The sequence below is a fragment of the Stegodyphus dumicola genome, chromosome 10 (assembly GCF_044657685.1).
Source record: "Stegodyphus dumicola isolate Sdum_Otavi_A_Nest chromosome 10, ASM4465768v1".
Lineage (NCBI taxonomy): Eukaryota > Metazoa > Arthropoda > Arachnida > Araneae > Eresidae > Stegodyphus > Stegodyphus dumicola.
In genome coordinates, this window is record NC_140777.1 from 182,679,223 (window position 1) to 182,693,015 (window position 13,793).

The 13,793-nt window shown below is 32.6% G+C and overlaps 1 protein-coding gene across 7 annotated transcripts in view; it reads left to right on the forward strand.

The window, feature by feature from the left end:
* Positions 1 to 13,793, forward strand: part of LOC118193858 (disks large homolog 1-like) — an 816,267-nt gene that overhangs the window by 313,015 nt on the left and 489,459 nt on the right. The window lies entirely within an intron of this gene.

The following is a 13,793-nucleotide window of genomic DNA, read 5'->3' on the forward strand; positions in this document are numbered from 1 at the left end:
TTTTAAATACAAATTTTAAAGTAAATCATATAAAATGGGTGAATTTTATTTGGAATGAACCTGAATTTCGAAATGTGAAAGGAAGAATGAAATAAGTTTAATAAAAGAGGAGAGATTAATAAATATATACCAAACTCAATTAACACGGAGGAGCTAAAATGTTTAGAGCTAATGTTTTAAAATTACTCGTGCGATTTTTGCAAAACTTGGTAGTTTGGCGTAATTTGAGCCTTAGAATCGAAATATGGAAAACCATTGCCATTTCATTTCAGAAAAAGTCCGATTTTGTGTCAAAATACCTATATTAGAACAATGCTATATATAAATCTAATACATATCCTAAGTCGCCCTTTCGAGACATAAAATTCGGAAGTTGAATTTTGTCAATCGGTCCAGTAGAAAGAGAGATATAGGACTGTCTCTGTCTCCCCCCCCCGCAAACATCGTCGTCGTAGAAAAGAAAGCAAAGAGAAAACATCGCAAACATCGCATCTTTGTGTAAAATATCGTCTTTGAAAGAAAAGCTGTTCGAAAAACCCTCGTTCGCAGTTTGAAACCCTCGTCATCGAAAATATCGTGGTAAAAAATAAAGTAAACATTTTTGGAACCGCAAGAAATGTTTACGACACCTTTAAAAATAAACGATGTAGTGTTCCTTCCTTTTATCTAATAACTACGTTTCACCCAACATTATTAATCAAGCAGTTAAAAAATTCTCACTTCAACACAACAAAAGGAACACTCTTGTTTTAGGAGATTATAAGAATTCTATTGTCATTCCCTTCTTTCCATCAATTAGCTATAAACGTTCACGTATTTTAGAGAAATTTAACTTTCGGGTCGTTTATTCTCCCACCAATAAAATTCCTAGTTCCTTATTCAAGAACCCCATTCCGGATATGGATTCCTGTGGTATCCACAGATTCCTTACCAGTGTGGTTTAATTTACATTGGTCAAACAAAGATAGCTTTAAATTTTTGCGTTAAGGAACATGAGGTATGTGTTAGAAAAAAAGAAATGCAGATGTCTTTTGTTGCCCAGCATTGTTGGTCCGAAAATCACACTTTCAACTTTTCTGGTGAATAATCGCGTTTGGCGAAACAGAAACGCCAAACTCAAGAAGTAAATTACCCTTTATTGCTCAAACTAAAGATGTACAGACGGTCCCTTTCTCAAAGCGTACAACAAAGCCTCCACTTTGGTTTAAACTAAAAAATATAAGAAATAAGAACTTAACTAATAAATAGTTAAAGAGATTTGGCGAAGCTAACGCAATTTTAACTAGTTGGCCCCTAAATGTCGAATTAGCTAACTAAGCTATTAAAAGCCCATCATAAGGCCGAGCATAGTAACAGACGAGAGATGTGGTTAAAAGGCAAACGTGCGCTAGTCAGAAACTTTGATTCTCTCTCTCTGTCTGTCTGTGGAACAGATCTTTATGTTATGCATAATGTTAGTTCAATAAAAAGGCTATCGGATAGAACATATTAGAAAATAAAATTTGCGCACCCTCTTTATTCTATTCGGTAGAGAATAGGGGGAGAGAGCTTACTATTCCCCCCTCCGAAAAAAATTAAAGCACCGATCATCAATCCATATTTTTTCTTTTTTTTTTAATCCTTTTCTGAAGATTTTTACTTGAATCTAGCTTACAGCATAGTGAACAACAGTATTCTACGGCCAAATTCGGAAATGCTTAAAAAAAAAAAAAGTTATCCGATAGCTTTCTATGCGTAAAAAACCAAGACTGTTTTCCTGCATCAACAATACCAGCTTGGTTTTTCAGTATCTCCGTCGATAAATTTCCGGTTGCACGAAACAGCACGACATCTTGCGTGTTCGCAGAGTAAAAAAAAACAAAGCCTTCTTTCCTTTGATCCATGCATCCATGCATTCATGTTCGTGGGGGTCTTGGGTCATTCGAGTCTCCAGCGGCTTCGCAGTGGGCAGTGGGCTTTTTGGAGTAGTTATTGAACCTTGTCCATAAAGGAAATAGGGTGAATTTTATAGATTTGTTTTACAAGGTCATTACAGTACCCTTTCGCGTGAAACTGGTTGGTGTTTGCTTATTTTTATTGATATGAGATGCTATAGGATAAGCTACAAGAGGCATTGGGAAATTACTTTTCCCACTTTCTTTCAGTCTCGAGGAAATATTAAAAAACATTTATGGATGTTGTTTGGAGGAAGACAATCTTCCCTCAAGAGACACATTAATATTTTTCATAGATTTGTTGGCTTGTTATGAAGTTGTAATCCTTCGTTATAATTGTGGTTACGATTTCATACATGTACATATATATATATATATATATAGTAGATTGGTTTGTTCCCCTTAGCACGCCAATTAAGCTGCGATCAATAACATCAGCTACTTTTGCAGTACTTTGGAATTTGAATTTAATATTTGGAATTTTTACCGTCAAAAGATTTTTCTTGAGAGATTTTAAATAATTTTTACTACAATAATTTTTAATAGATAACTTTGGATACTGACTTGGAAAGCTACTTAAAAATACTGTAGAGACATGGAGTATTTTTTGAAAGCAGGAGAGATGAAGAATGAGCAACGCCCACGCCGGGATTCGAACCACGGACCTGTCAAATACGCGCCGAGCGTGCTGACGCTACGAAGGCATGTTAAGAAGGCGGGAGAAATACCTCATATACTCACCCTTTTAAAGGGCGACTGGGTATTAGTGGACCCAGTCGCCAAATCCTGGTTGAGGAGAATCATCATCTACGCTCTCTTTTAGTTCGGGCGCTTCTGTAGACACATAGGATTTTTTTTTTTTTTGAAGCAGGAGTCGTGAAACATGAGCAACGCCCTCTCCGGGATTCGAACCGCGGACCTCTCGAATACGCGCCGAGCGTGCTGACCACTACACCTCGAAGGCAGGAAAAATACCTTATAATACATACTTAAGTTTTTCGAATAATGCATAACCTTAAATATCTTTTTCTTAGAGATGATATATAAATACCTTTTCTAACAATAAATTATATATATGCATTAATAAATCAAAGTGAAACTTAAAATTAGTAAAGAAACACTTTTGTATTTGTAGATGTAGTCAAAAAACTAAATCCATTTTGAAGTAACCAGGTCCCTCTTCACCAGGAGCAAAGGAATTTACAAGACTGAAAAGCAAAGATCGTAACGGTCCTATTTATACCCTACTGCAGTAAAGCGAACAGGAAGGCAGCGCCACCTGTCGGCAAAATTAGCAACGAAAAAAACTGTTGCTGCTTTTCAGTCTTACAAATGTCTTTGCGCCTCGGAATGAGTTTAATGTTTAAAAAATTCATTAAATTTGTTTATAATATGAAATAAATAAAAAAAAAATTCAAAATTATACGGGCATCTTCGAGTTGCACATGTTCGGATGGAGAACTAAAATTACTCAAAACTGGTTGGCTGTAGGTGCTATGGTTTTCCCATTATAGTACGGAATAACATCTCTTCAAAGCGCTGCAAACGATAGTTTTGTTTGCCTCAAATTTCGAATATAAGTCATTCATCTTATAAGGTATTTCTTCCGCCTTCCTAACATGCCTTCTTGGTGTGGTGGTCTGTACGCTGGGCTCGTATTCCAGAGGTCCGCGGTTCGATTTCCGGCAAAGGCGTTGCTAATTTTTCTTCTGTGTTGCTTGAATATACCTAATGACACTATAAATGGCACCCGAACTAAAAGGATTGTATAAGTGGCACCCGAACTAAAAAAATCGTGGATGGTGATTCTCCACACCCAGGATTTGGCGATTGGTTCCCCTAAAAACACCAGTCGCTCTTTAAAAGGGGGAGTATATAAGGTATTTCTTCCGCTTTCTTAGCATGCCTTCGTGGTGTGGTAGTCTGCACGCAGGGCGGCGCGTATTCCAGAGGTACGCGGTTCGATTCGCGTCTAAGGCGTTTCTCATTTTTCATCTCTCTTGCTTCAAAATACCTAATATCTCTACAATCTTTTCTTAACTTTAAAATAAATTGTTGTGAAAAGGACATATGTACGGTAAAATTTGATAAGAGATTTCATGTCGTTAACATAACAAGAGGAGAAGGAAAATAAAGCCAAAATATATGTAAGCGTAGGACGATTTCCAAAAGTTATAAATCGGGAATGAATATTGATCTAAAGGAAAGAAAGTAGTACCTCTAGAAATGCTAGAGGGGAAGACATTAATGAAAACTAATTATCTGAGCTCGAAACGTGATGAATAAATAAACCAACGCGTCTATTTAATGCATTTCGCTTCTAAAAATTCTAAGAATCGTTGATTTTACCTAGAGTCTTTCAGGAATTTACAGCTGTCGGCGTGTATAATGCTTTTGATGTTAACCTGTCTCTAATTCTATTCAAAGCGTAGAAAGGTAAATTCGGATTCAATGCATCTGGCAAAACTCGGGTACATGTTTAGATAAATTTATATGTGAAGTAACTCGAGCATAAATATTTATCTAGTCTTTTGCAACATGTTGGATAAATGACAGTTGTTAATTAAATAAGAATTTATTTTAGAATGTTTGTTCAGGTGATTTTGAAATTTAGAAACAGTTGCAAACCGTTTCTGGTCACAACACTTAAAATTCCGGCAATAATTTTGAAGATCATCTGGGTTAACTATCAGGTTATAATAACTAAAAAAGTTATGTTATAAAAAAATCTGAAAGGTTTCAGATTTTAAATTACGTTCAAAGGAGCTTTTTTTTTTTAACGTTTTGTGCGTTACCTTTATTTGTTAAATATCATGTTCTTCGTACTTAAACCATAAAATTCAGATAATGTTTCAAAATGAGGATATCATTAAAATTTCGATTCAAAGTCTCGCGCGCTGGAGATACATTTTTTTTTTCGTGCAGTGTTGCCGTTGCTCGCTTTGAAATCCTTGAGTTTGGTAATCAGAAATTAGTCAAAGCGTTACAAAATATGAAATCGATAATCAAACAAATTCCAAATTCGGCCTTCCAGATGCCCATATTCGGGGGGGGGGACGTATGTTATTCAAAATTGTATGGCTCTAGGTACCGTTGTTTTATCACAGTGCGAGAAACATACATACATTTATGCATATTTTTCCTTCTTTAATTTCTTTAAATATAATACAGGGCAATAATATTGGGTGGCAACAATTTGAAAAGTGAACCGACATATAGAGTTTTCAACGAAAACTGCCAAAACGAAATTAATAAATAACCCCTTTCGGCTAAAAAGAAGAAAATATATGATAATTTTAAAGGGTCCAGCCAGTTAAAATAAAGTGTACTTAATGAATATTGTACTCACTAAAAACTACGCAACAAATTTCTCTTAAAGTCAGTTTTTTCGCCCGTTTTTCAGTCTTTTAATCTGCGTTTGTAGCTTTTATATCGTTTGGTTTTAACGTATGTTTTACCTTTGTAGCTTTTATAACGTTTGTTTTATGCCGTGGGAATGCATGTTCTTCGCATTTCATAAAAAATTGCAGCATCTAGATTCACCAAATTATGAATCGACATATTTCTTTACCGAATATATGCATTTCGAAGTCTAAATTTTGTATTTAGAATTTGTTTTATTGCATATTTTGTACGAATTTAATGCATCATTAATAAATAAACTTGAGCGCGAGCTGTGGCAGCACTATTCGAAATAAAAACATTTTTTATATCTAACTCGCCAGACTGTTACCCTTCGGCGAAATGTAGGATATCATGGTTTAAAATTTAATCAACAAACTCGACTATTTAAACGCGAAGTATTGCCATTTCCCGCAATAAAATACTTTTACCTTTCACGCACCAGTTTATTGCCATTCAGTAAAGAATAAGATATTTCATTTTCAAATATTATCCTGTTTGTTAGTGATTAAAAAACCAAGCGAATGAAAAGCAATAAATGTATTTCTTTAGAATATTTTTTCTACTTTTTAATCTAACCGATATAAATAAAACTAGTTATGTTTAAACCATGAGATATCTAATTACAGATATTTTGAATATTTTTATGGAATTCATTAAAACTGAATAGCTGAAAACAGCTTAAATAATTAAAATAATTATATATTTCTCCTTTTTATGTTAATTTTTTATTTCTTTAGAATAATTTGTCTACTTTTTAATCTAACCGATTTAAATAAAACTAATTATGTTTAAACCATGAGATATCTAATTACAGATATTTTAAATATTTTTATGAAATTCGTTAAAACTGAATAGCCGAAAGCAGCTTAAATAATTAAAATAATTATATATTTCTCCTTTTTTATGTTAATGTTTTCAAGTGGCTTGTAAAATGAATAAAAATAACAACATAATTGAAACACTTTTTCTGTTTTGTTCAGTAATTTATTTATTGTCGATGCAAAATATCACGGGCTGGAATCCCGAATGAGTCCTAAATTTTACTGCAAGCAATAGAATAAGGAAGAGCAAAGTTTTAAAAATGTCTACAGTTATTTTTAATAAATCTCTGTCGTACAAATCCTAATACAGTTATGTGTCCTGTTTTCTATCCATTTGAAATGAAGCGTCACAACAGCCTATTAGAAAGTCTGTTCTTATATATCCACGCAATTAACGAATGTTATTAGCGTAAATTCGAGCAATTAGCGAATCGGCTTTGGGGATAAATAGTCCAATCGGCATAAGCATCGTCTGAAAGTCCAGTGCTGGCAACCGATCATTGCAAGTGAACAGCAATGCCCAATATTAATTAGTATTATTTCGATAGACGAGAATTGCAATCTTTATTTAATAAAAATTAAGACACAAAGGCATTTTATTATTCATATGAAATTTGTTATTAATCTTATTTATTATTGTTATAAAAAATTCAGGCGAATGATTTCACGAAATATAAGCCAATTTTAATTTATTTTAAATTTAGGCTAATTTATAATTTCAAATATTATTGCTATGCCGTCTAAGATCGGTTGATTAGCTTCTTAGCAAAAAATAAGCTTGTGAAAACACATATTACATATCCATAGCTTAGTTATCAAATAATCGCGTCTTGTTATTTTTGTTCAATACAGTATTACTACCTGTTACATACATTATGCTATCACACCATAAATGATCCACATGAAACTGTTGCTTCACACTATTACCAATCCAAGTGGTGTAAGTTCTTAAATCAATCTTTCATATAAAAACACTACTTAAACAAACTGAGAAATTTAAATAACAATTTAAAAATTCATATTTTTACTTCCTTGTACGAAATAAAGGAAGTATTGTAATCGCGAAAAATTTCAGAAATCATATTAAAAAAAAAAAAAAAAAATATAAATTTTGACCGCTATCGAATGCAATTTAACGATGTTTTTGTGTAACATCTGTAGATAAGGACAGAATAAAGGACTCTTTTTTTCCAAAACGAATTATAAAACTGATTTAAAATGGGTTCCAAAGAGATTTTTGCGTGCCGTCTGCACGTATCTCGCATAACTCAAAAATGAGAGAACTCAGAACGTTGAAATTTTGTATATAGGACTGCTATAACATGTAGTTGTGCACCTCCTTTTTTTTGGTTGCACTCGGCCGCACCAAACGTATATAAATATATGTATATAGAGACACCCACCCACTCTGTTACTGGGCTCCATGACCTCAGTTTTTTATTCTTATATGTTGGTAAATTGCGGATATTTTGCTTTAAAAATGATTGAATTATGCTGCTCTTATCTTCCGGTTAAGGATTTTATGCCAAACGGCCGTACCAAAGGTATATATATATATATATACCCACTCTATTACTCAGCTCAGTGAGCTCAGCTCTTTTATTTTATATGTCTGTAAATTGTGCATTTTTTGTTTTAAAAATGATTGAATTGTGTAGCTCTTAACTTCCGGTTAAGGTTTTGATGCTTTTATTAATCTACATGCAATATTTGTAGAATTATCAACGATTTAAAAGTTGTTTAAGTGCGGCTAGACCTCTTTTTTTTACCATAGCAGCCATACTTGTTTACATTTGAAACTTAGCAGAATAGTGAATTAAGTCTTTCTGCACCTTCGGTGTCTTTTTGCCGAGTGCGACCAAAAAGTAGATTTTCAGTTTTGTGCCCCGAAAAATGTGCCATCTTTCCCGCGGGACGATTGCTTGTTTTCGCGTTAAAATCTACCAAATGAGTTTGGAATACTGTGCATAATCAAGTTTTAGATTTTTTTTTTTTTTAAATTCCTTGTACGGAGTAAAGGAAGTACAGTAAGACCCCGCTTAACGCTGTTTCGGTTTAGCGCTCTTTTATTTCAACTCGGGGATTCTCCGAAATTGTGCGCAGCGCTAGGTTTCCAAATAACATATCCGAAACAGTGTAGTTGTGTTTCTTGCTTGGTGGACGCATTTTTATCATTTGAAACATTTGTTGACATTATTGTAAGTTTAAATTTGTATAATACTATAACGATTAATACAGTGACAAATATTATGATCTTTAGTTTTAATCATGGATGATAATAAAAAACAAGAAAAGAAAGCAACCAGAAAAAGCATTTCACTGGAAACTCAAATGCAAGTGATTAGAAGATTAGATTCTGGTGAACGTTAATCTCAAATTAGCGCTGCATTGATTTTGGCAACTTCAACAATAAGGACAATTCTTAAGAATAAAGAAAAAATACTGTCATCGGCAACTGCAACTACGTCAAGCTCTGCAACTAGAATTACTAGTTGCAGTTTCTAGAAATAACATTATAGAGGAAATGGAAAAACGACTGTCTATATGGATTGACGAGAAAATTGAACGCAATATGCCATTAAGCCAATCTATCATAATGCCTTCTTAACAAAAAGGCAGAAAATTGGAAACCCAGAATAGACTGAATGATCTGACTGAGAATTTTATTTGTTTTTAAAAGTATATGCGTTTATAATGTTTTTATTTTTGTTAGAAATAAATGTTTGATTTTATTTTTATTAAAAAACATTATTAAATTTAATGCCTAAACATTTTTTATCCGTCTTCCCCTAACCCCATTATTTACATGTTAAGATAGCCTCGCTTAGCGCTGTTTCGCATTACGCTCTACTTCGATGGAACGTATCCCCCGCGTTAAGCGGGGTCTTACTGTATTTGAATCGCGAAACATTTTGGGTACCATATTTCGACAAGGCATGTTGAAAACAATCAAAATCAAAAACTGAAAATTTTGAAATTAAATATGTAGCTCATTTTTTTGCTGTACCAAAATCAAACATTTTATAATTTTTTTTTAATAAGTGAGTGTAAGACCGCATTAAAAGTCAGATTTTGTTGTATGTCGAAAATAACTTTTTTAAAAAATATAAATTTGTCATTGTCCAAACCTTAAATTTTTTTTTAATTTAAATCACTTCTGAAATTGGCTAAGGGAGTGGGCATATAATATATATTTATATATGTGTATATAAAGTTTAGTACTGCCATTGCAATAAAAAAGGAAAGTGAAAACTAAATGTTACAGCAACCCCACATACAAAATTTCAAGTTCTACGGCTAATTGTTTTTTAAGTTATGCGAGATACATGCATACATATATACCTACGTAGATACATACATAGCTGCGTACGTACAGACGGTACATCTTTTGGATCCAATTTGAATTTATTTTACAATCCTGTCTGGAAAGAAAAGTCCTTTACATTGTTAATTCAGTTAGTATAATTCAAGGAAATAAGTTTAAATGAAATTCAGCAAAAAATATGTATAATTTAATAGGTCGTACAGGGCAGTCAAGTGGATTCCGCATCAGAATTTCTTAAACAGTGTTCTAAATATTTAGTCTTTCTTTTTCAGCCCAAAGGACATTAGCCAAAAGGGCTATTAATTTCGTTTTGGCATTTTGCGTTGGTTCACTATAAAAGTCTGAATCACTTTTCAAAGTGTTGCCACCCAATATTAGAGCCCTGCATTATATTTAAAGAAATTAAATTATGAAGAATCTGCATGAATGTATGTATGTTTCTTGCACTGTGATAAGAGAACATCATCAAATCTTGTATAACTTAGTCGTCCATCCGAACATAGGCATATGGAAGCCCTAATTTGTTTTATTGTCTATTTCATATTTTGCAAAGCTTTCCCGAATTTTTTGATAAACAAATTCAGCAACCTCAAAGAAAGCAGTGGTAGCGCTGCAGAGAAAGAAAACACTTTTATCTCCAACACGCGAGGCTGTATATTGAAAATTCTAAAAGGTATGCGGTTTTTAAAGATTTTATAGTATCGCGGTTGAATTGAATTTTATGTGGTTTAAGAACGAAGAACATGATATTTAATAAATAAAGGCAATACACAAAACGTTAAGGGGAGGGTGGATTTTAAAATGGCTAAACATCAACCAAAATAGGACATATAAGGTGACATTTTTCTGAGAATTCGGTTTAAATTCACAGAAGTCCTTTTAAAAAATTTCTGATCCATCATATTCAATAATGGATACACAAAAACTTTTGTCCAGTCTTTATAACTAACTAAAAGGAAAAATTAGGAAAAAAATATCGAAAATTAGCTCGCGAGAAGTGTTTTAAATCTTAATTAAAATAATTAATTATTTATTTAAAAAATTTTTAATTTAAAATAAATTGAAATTTTGAATATATACTTTATAAACTAATGTTATAATACGTATATATATATATATATATATAATTTCTTAGTGAAAACATATAAACTTAAAAAACTAATTTTTGAAGTTCACCGTCCCCTTAAAGAAATCCCCTTTGCACGTAATATAAAATTTTTATTTATTCATTTATTTTTTCATGGTCTTGTAGAGACATTAAGTATTGGAAGCAGGCAGGATTGAAAAATTAGCAAACGCCTTCGCTGGGAATCGAACCACGGACCGTTGGAATACCGGCCCAGCGTGCAGAACACTACACCACGAAGACACGCTAGGAAAGCGGGAGAAATACCTTATATAAAGGGCGACTGGGGTTTTCAGGGGACCCAGTCGCCAAATCCTGGGTGTGGAGAATCATCATCCCTTTTAATTCGGGCGCCGTTGTAGAGACATTAGGTATTTTTCGAAGAAGGCAGGATTGAAAAGTTAGCAAACGCCTTCGCTGGGAATCGAACCACGGACATCTGGAATACCGACCCAGCGTGAAGAACCACTACACCACGAAAGCACACTAGGAAAGCGGGAGAAATACCTTATAACGTAATGTCGTGAGATACGTTTAAACGTAACTCTACCATCATCACTGGATTTAATTTTGGATGCAGATGATAGTACGCTCAAGAAGTAGAATGAAATGTTTTGCAACCGCCTATCTGAGGTATTAGGAATTTAATCTATTACAACACTCAGAGTATAAAATAACAGTCGTTATTAACAGATAACATGACAATTTAAGTGACTGACATAACGCTACTATATTCAGCAACGCAATTTTTAATAATACGGACAGTAAATGAAAAATGTTTTGTTTGTAAGAATGTTTATTTATTTCTGTTGGATGCCATTTTATTGATCCCGAAACGAGAAATACTGCTTCGAAATATTAAAAACATCCATCATCATGTAATAAAAATAATCCTAGAAATAAAAATAAGAAGAATTTTTGAGAATCTTCTGCGAAGTTTGCTAAAGACGTCATGTTTTTAAGTGAGAATTGATAAACGTGACGTTTTGTGTTAGAAATATATTATTTTAAAACTATTCCTTTAGAGTTACCATTAAAAGAACCACTAATTCAAAATTTTGCATTTAATTAATTTTACATTTGTATCAATGATCGCATTTCTTGCTGATCACTGCACGATCGGAATTCAAAAAGTGTAAGTCATAATTCTGAAAACCAGTTTTACATATTGCAGAAATATTAACTCGAAGAGATCTTTAGAATGAAGAACGTTTAGAAGAGTCTTTTGAATCTTTATAAACAAAAAGAGTCTTTAAAATTTACTAATCGTCGTAGAGCTTTCTTATCAACGTTTTAATTTCACATGTTTTTACTAAAAAGTATCACGAGACCTCTCTCGGAGGCCTGGAAAATTGCCATTTCATGCGATATTAATAATTTTGGCAATGTTGTTACCGATCTAGACTGTATAAGAGGCCATTAATTTTTTGAAGTTATAGCAATACGTTATTTACCCGTGTGAAAAACTGAGCCATTTAAAAATATTGTTAAGTATTTCTAAATAAGTTTTCAGATTTTCTAGTAGCAGTTACATATCTCAACATAGCACACCGTTTCTAAATTTACTATTTTGGGCTAAAAAAAAAATTCTGACAATAAAATTTTCCTTACAAACAAAGACCGATAGAGTATCGAAACCTGATCAGGGTGTCTGCCTACATTTTTACTCTTTCTTTAAATTTTATTTAAGAAATATATTCCCTATAAATCATTAAAATGGAGAGCAATCCTTTTTAAAACACTATGATGCCTGTAATCTGTTCCTGAAATCAACTGGAGTAATAAAACATTTTGTATATTCTTTCATGCTGAATAATAATGTATTTGTAATGGTGGCACCATTACAATTTGCCCTTTCTATATCTGCGAACTAAAAATCATCTCTCAGGAAAAAGAAACTTGATCTGTGGCGCCATCTAGTGAGCATTTGTGAAAAGTTAAATAAATTTCCGATTATTAGTTTCCAAATGTAGCAATAGATGGCGCGACTAGCCAAACACATTAGCTTCGCGGTTCATGAGAATTAATACCTCAAATTAATTTTATGAGATTATCCCGCTTACACACGCAAATTGGTTAGGGAGGGAAAAAAAGGTCTATGCATACGAAATGAAGTAAATTAATGCTTGGTATTATGGCTGAAAAAGAACTACATTAGCTAGGGCGAAAACAAATTTTCGTATCTTTGTAACATCTTACTTAAACTGATTTTTGCTTGACAGTTTCATTCTTTTCTGTCAGAAGACGTAAATGTATTTATTTTTTTATCTGAATTAATATTTATATAGATGAGAAATGTGCAAAATTAAAATTAATTGCCAAATTTATTCATTTTGCAAACAGTCAGCTTATTCTCTTTAATAATCACACTCCCTTTATCAGATATAAACAAAAAATAGGCACAATATCGACTTATGTAACTTTCTACGCAATGTAAATTATTTCTTTTTCCTAAGAAAGTAGCTTTTGTTATTCGTCAAAACTGTCACTGGATTCTTATTCGTCAAACTGGATTTGTATGTCCTCAAGTTGAACCTCTGTCTAATATTACCTTTGTTTAATGCAATTTAGAAAGTTATGTATGGCAACAGTGGAGGTTTTTTTTATATTTACGTTTTGAGCTTTTTGGTAGAAAATGAGAGAAATAGCTTCGTGTTGCATTTCACATGTATTTTGAGAATTAATGAGTATTATCTTACGCCATTTATATTTTGAGTGTTGTTTCAGATGTCAAAGGTAGAGTTGTCACTTATTAGATTTGTAATAAACTGTTTGTGTTGTAACGAGATGTTTCATTGACTGATTGATTTCATTCATTTCCATTACTAATTCTTCTGATATTCCAAGGCAAAACGGAATATATGTTTTGAAATGGGAGGAGATTTATGTATACTATTTTCATATTAAAGATCATTGAATTTTAACTTGAATGGCAAATAACAAAAGCAAGTATACAGAAAGAAATCCTTACCCAGCTATCCTTTAAATAACTGAAATCGAATTTTTGATGCTGTTATATTAAAATTAAATTCTTACATAAAAATTTGCTTCAGAATCAAAATTACGGAAAAAAAAAAAAAAAAAAAAAATTAAGCTTGTGCCATTTAAAACAGCAGACTTTTTTAAGCATTTATTAATTCATATCTACATTTCAACGAATTCCTCGTATTAAATTCTTCCGA